This window comes from Squalius cephalus, assembly GCF_949319135.1.
Source record: "Squalius cephalus genome assembly, chromosome: 10".
NCBI lineage: Eukaryota > Metazoa > Chordata > Actinopteri > Cypriniformes > Leuciscidae > Squalius > Squalius cephalus.
The window spans coordinates 31,834,576-31,846,440 of NC_137131.1; positions in this window are offsets into that span (position 1 = coordinate 31,834,576).

Sequence of the window (11,865 nt, forward strand, 5' to 3'; positions counted from 1 at the left end):
ATCTTGAGAGTTTCATTTTCATGAATCGCTCAAATCCGCCCATGATGGATTGAATCTGACCATTAAAGGGTTAGTTCACCCAAAAATGAAAATTCTGTCAGTAATTACTCACCCTCATGTTGTTCCAACCCCGTAAAACCTTCGTTCATCTTCGGAACACAAATTAAGATATTTTTGATGAAATCTGAGAGCTGGATCACTCCTCCGTAGGCTTCTAAGGGACTGAAACTTGCTGGCCCAGAAAAGTTATTAAAGAGATCGTTAATATAGTCCAAGTGACTACAGTGGCTCAATGTTAAGTTTATCAAGCGACGAGAATATTTTTTGTGCGAAAAAAATAAAAAAAATAACGACTTTATTCCACTATTTATTTCCTTCTCTCTGGGCCTCGAGTTAGTTCACGTAGTGTTTTTGCGTAGCACGTCTGTGTTGCACGTCATCACGTAGGCTCATTATTGGCCGACGCTGGTCATGTGTGTGATGCGTGTGTCGTACAACACTGACGCGCTGCGCAAAAACACTACGTGAACTCACTCGAGGGAACTTCGATGTTACTGGCTGTAGTGTTGCCTGAGATGGACTCAGAATGGGCAGCTATGCTTTCCCGGGCCGCCGAAAAGGTCGGGCTTGTGTGGAACCCTCCACCACACTGGTTCTCAGCGTCCCGCCCCGGTGCTTTTCTTCCCGTAGGTGCATAAGGAGCTTACTAGAACGTGGATGGCACCTTATTCTGCCAGAAGCTGTCCTAGTGGCTCCTACCTCCTTACCACCCTCGATGGTGGGGCAGCTAAGGGGTGTAGATTTGAAAATCATGCTTTTCCCCATTATTGTTGAATCACGGAAGCTACACCAGTTACTTTTGCCAAGAGATCTCTATTTACTATTGTATACATGTATCAGACAGAGAGAAACAGGCATAGCAGAATAAGGCTATAGGTGAGGAGGTCTTCATTCCAGATTTCTCTGTTCCCCATTTCTCTATCCTCTCACCCCATCATGCCAGCTCTAAATAGTCTCTCTGTTTCTCTTCCCTCACCCCCTAATGTCTCAGTTTCTCCTTCCTCTCACTCCATCATGCCTCTATTTCTCTGGAGTGGTACAGTAAGGATTGAGCTTATATACACCACTATGGGACTTACAACTTCCTTGTAAGGTAGCAAAACATGTTGCTTATGTTTAAAAATGGAACATATACCTCATGCTTACACATGGTACAATCCACTTTCCACATTAAGAACTATCCCTCTGTGTATACATTCATGGTACATTTGCAACAGTTGAAAAACATTCTTTCCTTGTAAAGAACATGCCAACTATACACATTTGATGTATCATCATTAGTGGAACATCTCTGCTCAGTGAATGTTGCATTGCACACATACCTCTAAGCAAAATATATAACTCTCCCAGCTCCCCTCCCTGTGTCTAAAATATGATGCTTAAACATGTGTCCATCCAATATAATCTAACTCATGCATTTTTAACTTCATAAAATAATACAACTGATTATGAATACTAATAAAGAATAATAATACAGACACATATTATTAAATAATTAAATTATATTAAAAGATGAAATTTTAGTCTTCAGGGGTATGTGAATATCACACTGTTGGAGCGGGCCGTCATGATGCAGTTGTGTCCGGCGTCCGCTGCCTCCTGGCGGGGTAATCCACGCCTCCCGTCCAGAGCCTGTAAGTTTACGTCCAGTCAGTACATTTTGTACGTCGGCATAACATTGAACGTGACTGGCTGAAAGGGAACCATGCACATTATTAGAAGCAAGAAAATGGGTACGAATGAATGAAGATACTCTTGTGGTCAGAAAATGGTGATGGCAAAATGTCAGTAGAGGTATTGCAGAATTCTTTAGAGATAAGTCACATGTCAATTCAGGACTGGGAGGAGAGAGAGTTATTGCTCCATGTGAACATCTTTTGAGAGGGATGCAATACTCTCCAACTATCGATCAAAGAGATTCTCTGCATAAACATTTTCAAGTATAAACTATTATTGTCAGAAGTATGAGGCCATCTGTCTGCCATCTAAAGCCACATTAAAATCTCCACCAAAAAATAAGCATGGAATTTGGGTAGCCTATTTAGTCAATCATTTTAACATGTTCCTCTACGACTAAAAGGCTTCATTTTCTTTCTGCTGGTTATAACCATAAACACAAACAAGAATACACGTAAAATTTGAAATTTCAGTAACGAGAAAGATATAACGTCCACCCAAATCATTTACATTAAGTAACACCTTCCCTTTAAACTGATTTTTTAAAGATGCATACACCGGCTGAATGTGTCGTACCAAGAGACATCCATATTTCCAGTCCCCATTGTGACCTCCAGAAATTAAGATCCTCTACAGTTGAGTGACATTCTTGGGGGAAACAAAAATCAGATTTGAATTGTTTGAGATATAGGAAAACAACCTTTCACTTAGTTAGATGTCTTAGCCCTCTAGCATTTAAAGAAACAGCAGTGGAGTGGAGTGGAAAGGAAGGAAAGGAAAACAAAAAAATGTATCAAAAAAAAAAATTAATAGACCTAGATAAGCAAAACAAATAACTTGTTGTACAGAACTTTAACTGGTCAAGAAATGAGCACTAGGATGAGAACCGAAACTCAAACAATAGGAAAAAGATATTGAAATACAGTATGAAATGCCAATTCAGTAATACTTTAAATAAAATTTGAGAACATATAATTATAATACCAGATCATTTAAGTCATTAGGAGACTGTATTGCATTGTACAAGCCAGACAACACAAATGTCTGAAGCATACTAGAACGTCTCAGTATATCCCAACAAACTGTAAGACGTTCTAAAATATGACTAATAAACCATGTGAAAAGGCAGCATATTAAATGTCTTACATCCTAATCAAGAGTGTAGTACCGCCACATGAGTGTCTTCAGTGTCCTGGGAAGAACTGTAGACTGACGATAGTCCAGAACATTGAAGAGCACCAACCAGCCAAGAGGATGGAAACAATATTAAAGTCAAGAGACGATAAGAATAAACGAGAAACACATTAGTCAGGAGGGAATATTTCAGATCCCTCTACAAAAGTCCTTCCACCCACAAAAATAAGCTTGCTTGTTCTCTTTTCTCACCTTTTCCAGAACAGGCCACAGCTTGTTTCTTCATTCTCTATCCGCTGGAGACAGATTCTTGGATATTTTCAGGTTGTTGTTTTTAAGAAAATTTGAATCCTTAGCAACACGCCAGACTGCGTCGCATTGAAAACGGGAGGTAAACTGGATGATGATTCCTCTGGGCTTGCTGTCGTTCAGCCGTTTGCGACCCAGGCGATGAACGGTGTCCACGACGTTTGTCTTTCACATCTGGCAGAAGGTGCTGGCAAACGTCGATGAGCTTATCTCGGACATCTTCTCGTTCACTTTCAGGTAACCCATGAACTCTGAGACTCCATCGACATGACTAAGCCTCAAGGTGCAGAAGTTGTTTCTCCTGTTCATGCGAGTTAAACTTGACTCTTTTGGCTAGTGACTCAGTTTTGATTCAAGTAGTTATGCATTTTGTCCAGCATAAGTTCTTGGCGGGCTTGACGTGCCTCATTAACAATTTTGTTAGCATTAGCAGCAGCTTGAGATCCATTCCTACTTTTTCTTTTCTTGGATTTTCCCATTTTGATAGCCAATGCAACAACTAGTTAAATGTGATCTGGTACAAATTATGAGTTCAAAAGCCTTTCTAACTGCAATACAACTCCATCCGGACGGCAACATTTCAAATAGGTTGTGGCTGGGGTGAATGTGATGTCTGATGATTTTGCCAACCCTTTTCCTCACTCTTGAAGAGTACATATCCATGATGGTGGGCAGAGGGCACCAATAATCCTTTCCACAGTCTGGACTTTCCATTGTAGTCTCCAGGGGTCCTCATGTACAAAAACTTGCGTTGAAATCATACTAAAACATTGCGTACGGACAAAGCTGTAAATGTGCATACGCACACACAAAAAAAAAAAATCAGATGAATGAATCTCTGCGTACGCAGGATCCCACGCAAATTCTCTTTGTACATCCCAATTAATGTGAAACTGAGCGCATAAGCACGAGCAAAACACCCCACCCTGTCTCCTCCCTTAATTAAATACATCTTAATATGGTAATGAGTCCACTTTGGCAAAAGCAAGCAGCAAGAAACAAAAACTTTATGGAAAGTGAATTGGAGATGCTACTATCAGAGGTAGAAACAAGAAAAAATATTTTATTTGGAACTTTATCCTCGGGAATTAACAACAAAAGAAATAAAAATGAGTGAGAGAGTTTGGCTGACGCCATCAATGCGGTGGGATCTGAAAAAAATTAAAATAAAATAAATAAACAGCACTGTAAATGACCTTAAAAGAAATGGTTTGATATAAAGGTGGAAGTTAAGCAGAGAACTGCTGCACACCGACAAAGTGTATGCAGAACAGGCAATGGTACAGGGGTCGATGAACTTACACCCTTTAAGCAGAGAGTTTCCTCTATTATGGGTGACACTTTACTCTCTAGAATAGTATCTGTTGCTGTTGGAGTTACTAGGACTGCCACGAAGGTAACTCATTTCTCATTTGTTTGCTTAACTTTGGTACACATAGCTTACCAGCCTGCATTTAATTTTCAAATGCATGCAATTTAGCTGACCAAAAGTACACCAGAGATTGTACATATCCATTGCATTTATAGCAAATGTGTGTACCCATTAATAAGGAACAGACTCAAATCACAGCATGTGACTGTTTATTTGGACTTAGGCCCTATATGGTGCAACAGTAGGAACGTCCTGAGAAGCCAGGGCCCATTGTGTCCGGCGTCTCCAGTGCTGCCCCCAGTGCTGAGGCCCGTGCGTCTGGCCGCATCTTTACGCATGTTGTTCTGGAGTCACAACAGCAAATTGTTAAGGCCATCAGATAAATTAAGAGTCACCTGAAAAATATCACTGACGCACTCACAGACATAAGCCACTCATTAGTTGTTTTTTTAAATTCGCTTTGGTACTATTTTTTACAAGTAAGGTGTACATTTTCAAAACTCCAGTACAAAAATCCAAACTGACACTTGTAACACTTTCAAAACATGATCCTGTGCTTTCATTAGAGTTATACACATTTCAGTCCACATGATCATGGTTTCAAACACAAGATTATTGTAATATGTAATAAGAACATTTGGTTTAATCACTGAAATACAACAGTATGATCTTCTTTCAGTTTAGTACTTTTAACAGTCAATTCATTCAACAGCAAACAATGCAAGATAAATGTTTCAATTCACCCTTGTTGCTGAAATAATTACAGTAATACAGGCTACAGTTGCCACATTAGAAAATGCACTTACTTTACATAACTTATGAAGCTGAATCCATAATGTTTGTAATAGTATCTATCTAGTGTTTTATCAAAAGGTGTGATGAAGTTATGAAACTGCCATAAGGTTTTGTGCTAGAACAGAGTTTGCTGGCAATACAGTAAGTGTTTTCACTGTGCCACATGACTGTATACTGTAATTTACTGTAAGACTTGAGAAATTAGAAAATGCCGGACAGTCTGGGTAAGGAGCGACCAGACCCTGCAAATTACCATTTGAACTCACCATGAGAGACAAAAGTCTCACCTCCAAGTCATCCTAATCTACATTTCATTCCCTCATCCCTCACCTATGGAAGCTTGTTTCCGCCACTGAATAATAAATAAATAATAATATCGACTTTTTATCTCACAATTCTGATTTTTTTTTTCACAATTGCGATATATCAAGTCAGAATTGTGACTTTTCCTCAGAATTGCGAGATATGAAGTCAGAATTGTGAGAAATAAAGTCGCAATTCTGAGAAATAAAGTCGCAACTGCGAGATATAAAGTCACAATTCTGAGAAATAAAGTCACAATTGCGAGATATAAAGTCAGAATTGCGTGATATAAAGTCGCAATTGCGAGAAAAAAAGTCTGAATTCTGACTTTATAACATGCAATTCTGACTTTATATCTCGCAATTCTGACATTATAACACAATTGCGACTTTATTTCACGCAATTCTGACATTATATCTCGCAATTGTGAGAAATAAAGTCAGAATTGCGAGATGTAAACTCGCAATTGTGAGATAAAAAGTCGCAATTATCTTTTAAAATGTTTTATTTTGTGGTGGAAACAAGCTTCCATACTCACCCCCTCTCTCTCTCATACTCGGATCACCTGAATTCACCCAAGAAAATACATAGTTTTAATGGGAATGATTATCATCGAGTATTGTACATTTTTGATATCATTTGAAATGTCTCAGTGCGACTGGTACAAAGGTCTCATTTCCAAATAAGTAAAACAAAAGGTAATAAGGCTTTTAAGAGTTTTAGAGATAGCTGACACACAAAGGAAGGTGGTCTCTAGACAAATGGTCTCCTACCCCCAAAAGGTGTAACCTCTGAATGCAAATTTCCATTGTTAGCACGTTTCCATGTGAAAGAAGTATCTGTCTATACAAGGAAATGCAACGAGAAGATCGGGGCCTTCTGTTACTCAGATGAGCCCATGATGTTGAAGGACCTCAAAGAATTCAGCATCATGCATTTTAATGTTGGGTTCGCATCTCTTCTCTTTATTCCAGAGCATTTGATGTTTTGTATCGATTATCTTTGAATTGATTATGAAATTGGCATGATACATTTACCTGACATAATAAATTACATTTGATTATTCTAACTTTCTTTGACATTATTTTCATTAAAGAGTTCATATAAAAAAAAAAGAATAGTCAAACATTCACTCACATTTAATGATGCACAGATATCATTAAAACCTTTTCATTTATGGAGTCAGATGAAATAATGAGAAAATATATATTCAAATGTATTGCATTTAATCAAAAAATACTTTGCTTTGAGAAAAGACAGTAACACGTAGAGACCTTCCGCGCTGGTCGGATGCCGGCTTTGGGCCGATCGAGCGTGAGCTTACACCTTTACAGATAAAGGGTGAGTTACAGTAATGTGGCAGTCTTTACCATGGTAATCAGTTTACAGTATCACATGGCATACATACTGTAATGTGCTATATTTGATGCCATTTGTCTCCCTTCTTCTGATGCATCTCTAATCAATCAATCTGATCTCACTCACTCTCTCTGACTTTCCATAGACATAATTCATTGTATTCAGTACAAACTGTATAGGCCTACCCCTAAGCTCCTGAGTGTGCCTAAAACTAAGCGGAAGCTCAGAGGGGACTGTGCCTTTGCTGTGTCTGCTCCTAATCTATGGAATGGTCTGCCTCTGCACGTTAAGCAGGCCTCTTCTCTGTCTTTTTTTAAAACCTGTCTTAAAACCCATCTCTTCTATGTGGCCTTTGACAAGATGTCGACTTTATTTACTTGATTTAATTTCTTATTTTGATTGCGTGGCTATTATTTGTACTCATGTTTATGTTGTTTCATTTTATTGTTGTATTTTATATGTAATTTTGCACCTCACGTGAGCTACGTTTTTTAATTGTTTTCTTATTTTCCTGTTCAGCACTTTGGTCAACTTTGGTTGTTTTAAAGTGCTTAACAAATAAAGTTGGATTGTATTACCCCTAAAAATACACACAGAAAACTTTGTATTTTTACATTTTCACATTTTCACCAATCACTTAGTATGATTTATAAGCAGTTTTCCTCATGGGGACCTACAGTATGTCCCCACAAGGAGAAGGATTTCGGATAGTGCCATCTTTGTAGAGACATTTTGTCCCCATAATGTAGAGTTTACCAGGACACACAGACCACCCTTGCAGAAAAACGTCTCGGGTTATGACTATAACCCTTGTTCCCTGAGAAGGGAACGAGACACTGCATCGTTGAAAACGACTCTTTGGGGACGCTCCCTTAGCGTGCGCCTCTGAAGTATGAATGAAGCTAATCCAATCCTGATTGGTGTTGCGTCATGACGTAACATGTGACGGCATAACCGGATGCATAAAAGTGACGCTGGCACACACACACATTAGCCTCGCGATGAAGCAAGCCGCTCTCAGGCATTGAGGGGCGTGGCAGGACGACGCAGTGTCTCGTTCCCTTCTCAGGGAACAAGGGTTATAGTCATAACCCGAGACGTTCCCTTTCGAGGGAACTCGCACTGCGTCGTTGAAAACGACTCTTTGGGGAACGAATGCCCACTAGGCCACGCACCGAGAAAAGGCCTGCCCTAGAGTGAAACTGAACTCAGGCACCCATCTAGGACGAGAGCACATGTGCGCCAGGCGTACTAGGGAGGTGCAGACTATAAAACCTGATAAAAGTGTGTGGGGTAGCCCAACCGGCTTGCCTCACAGATCTCCTGGAGGGGCACTCCCAAGAGGAGGGCTCTAGAGGACACCATGCCTCTAGTAGAATGAGCCCTTACAGCCAAAGGTGAAGGCAAATTGCGCACCTTGTAGGCCTACTTATGGTTTGTTTAGCCGGGAGCCCCTCATTAGGTGACCCGAAACACACTACAGTAAGTCCGACCTCCTCCAAGAAGAGGACCTCTCAAGGTAATACTCGGAACTCTGACTGGCAGAGCAAGGAACCTCTTCTCTTCTGCCGACACATGTGGTGGAGGATGAAATGCTTGCAGGACCATGGACCTAGCCATGTTAAATTGCACTTAAGGCACATAGCTGGGTCTCGGATGCAGGATGGCCTTAACTCCGCCGGGGCAAACCCCAAGCAAGCTGGCGTTAATGCCAGGGCTTGGAGGTCTCCCAGTCTCTTTATAGGAAGTAGCTAAGAGAAAGGCTATCTAGAACGTGAGGTCCTAGGCAAAGCCGACTGAAGGGATTCGAAGGGAGCCAGGGATAGCCCTTCGAGAACCACCGCCAGGTACCAGGAAGGAACCCTGGACCTGACTGTCAGTCTCATCCTCTATGTACCAAGGAGAAATAGTATGACCAGATGGTGCCTCCCCAAAGGCCCAATATTCAGTGGTGCATGGAACGCCGCAATGGCATCCATGTGCACCATCCATGTGGACGGGGAGAGATTCGCAGAGAACGATCTTGAAGAAAATCCAGAACTGAAGCCACTGGGCAGTTAACTGGGCCTAACTCATGTTCTCTATACCAAGTGGAAGAACATTCCACTTAAGGCCATATAATCTCCTAGTAGACGGAACCCCAGAGATAAGTATGGTTCCGTGCACCCCAAATGATAGAACAGCATTTAGGTACTGAGCCCCCTCAGAGGCCAGACCCACAATTTCCACAGCTCTGGGCGAGGATGGAATATAGTACCCTCCGCCTGAGATAACAGATCCCTCCTCAGAGGAATCTGCCATGGCGGAGCTATCAGGAGTGAAATTAAATCCGAAAACCATACTCGGGCCGGCCAAAACGGGGCTACCAGAAGAAGACTGATGCCCTACTGACAGACCCTCTCCAGGACTCCCGGGAGCAGAGCGATCGGGGGAAAAGCGTACAGGCGAAGCCTCGGCCAGGCCTGTACCATGGCATCCAACCCCAACGGGGCTGGATGAGTGAGGGAGAACCAAAGTGGACAGTGGGACGTCCCTTGAGACGCAACAGATCCACTTCCATTGGTCCAAACCTCTGCCATATCAGCTCCACCACCTCTGGATGGAGTCTCTATTCCCCGGGCCTCAGCCCCTGCCTTGACAGGATGTCTGCTCCCTGATTCTGAACCCCCGGGACATATATTGCTCTTATAGATAATATTTTCCCTTGGGACCATAAAATAATCTGATGCGCCAATCTGGATAGAGGGCGCGATCTGAGTCCCCCTTGTCGGTTCAGATACGCTACCACTGATGTATTGTCCGAACGTATCAAGACGTGGTAACCTTTGATGTCTGGGAGGAAACTCCTCAGAGCCCTGAACACAGCCAACATTTCTAGGCAATTTATATGCCAAGAATGATGAAGGTCCTGCCACAGACCCCTGGCAAAGCGCCGATAACCGCGCCCCAGCCAGTGAGGGAAGCGTCTGTTGAAATGGTTTTCCGGCGACATGACACCCCTAATACTGGCCCTTGGGACAAGAACCAAGATTTCTTCCATATTAATAAGGAACGAAGGCATCTGCGCGTAACCTTTATTATACGGAACGGATTCCCCTTGGGGGAAAAACCCCTTGGCTTTGAGCCACCACTGAAGGGGCCTCATGTGAAGAAGGCCCAAAGGAATTATGTTGGATGCCGCTGCCATGAGGCCCAGCAGTCTTTGAAATTGCTTTACAGTGATGGCCTGGCCTAGCTTTATCCCTGACACCATGGTCAGGATGGATTTCGATACGTGCGGGAGACATACGTGCCTGCATCGTAACCGAATTCCATACTATGCCCAGAAAAGTAGTTTTCTGAGCTGGTTCTAACACACTTTTCCTATTGTTGAGTCTCAACCCCAATTTCTGAATGTGGCCAAGAACGACATCTCGATGCCGAATTGCCATTTCTCGAGACTGGGCCAATATGAGCCAGTCATCGATATAATTCAGAATACGGATGCCCTGAAGCCTCAGTGGAGCCAGAGCTGCATCCATACACTTAGTGAACGTGCGGGGAGAGAGTGCTAGGCCGCACGGAAGAACCCGATATTGGTACGCTTCGCCCCCGAAAGCAAACCTCAGGAACCTCCTGTGACATGGAAGGATGGAGACATAAAAATAGGCGTCTTTTAGATCTATCGTGACAAACCAATCCTCGGATCTGATTTGATTCACGATGATGGGAACAGTGAGCATCTTGAAACTGAATCTCCTCAGAGAACGATTCAACTGCCTCAAATCTAAAATCGGCCTCAGCCCGCCATCCTCCTTTGGAACTATAAAGTACCGGCTGTAAAACCCGGACTCTTTCTCTGGTAGGGGAACAATTTATATGGCCCCTTTGACCAGTAGAGTTCTGTACCTCTTGTTCCATAACCCGAGCCTGTTCTGGAACCACTGCAGTCAGTACCACCCCAGCAAACTTGGGAGGTCGGTGACCGAACTGCAGTCTTTACCCATATTTTATAATATTCAGGACCCATATAGATATATTCGGAAGGCGTTGCCATTCTTCTACAAAATCTACTAAGGGAACCAGCCCCTCGAGACTGACCTCGGGTGTTTTTCGAGCACTATTCTCGACCTCCTGAAGCGGAGGACCGGCAGGAAAAAGTCGAGAAAGATTTTGTGACCATAGACGGTGCCCTATTGCAAGCTTTTGGGGTGAACGCCACGGTGTGCGTTCGCTGGAAATCATTGTGGCCCGAAGCGCACTTTACGGCGGGATACAGATATCGATTTCCTGAGGGCTCCCCCAGAGGGGAGACTCTTTGGGTTTCGTTCTCGACACCCTGAAGCGGAGGACCGGCAGGGAATAAATCGAAAACAGTTCCGATGGGCGAACGCGAACACTGGCCGCAAGCCTTTTGGGCGCCTTTTACAGCGTGCATTCGCTGAAAACCGATGTGTCCCAAAGCGCACTTGAAGCTGGATACAAACATCGATTTCCTGAGGGCTCCGCGGAGGAGCGATTCTCGCTCATACCTCCACGGGGGGGGGACAGCCATCTTCGTCTCGTTTTCGATACCCTGAAGCGGAGGACCGGCAGGGAAAAATCTTAAACGATTTTTGACGTTCGCTGCTAATCATTTTAATTCTTCAGAATTAAATGCAGCCAAAAACACTCGATAAGTGAAACACGGTCTGGATGGTAGGTTGAATTAAAATATCTAACTTCTTAAAGTCAGATAATATATTCCATCATTTCAATTCCATCATATTAATTCATAGAATTGAATGCAGCCATAATCACCAGAAATACTGTTTTAATATTTATTTATACGGTCTCGTAATCTACACGCTGCCTCGGCAAACGCGAGATTCGAGCCG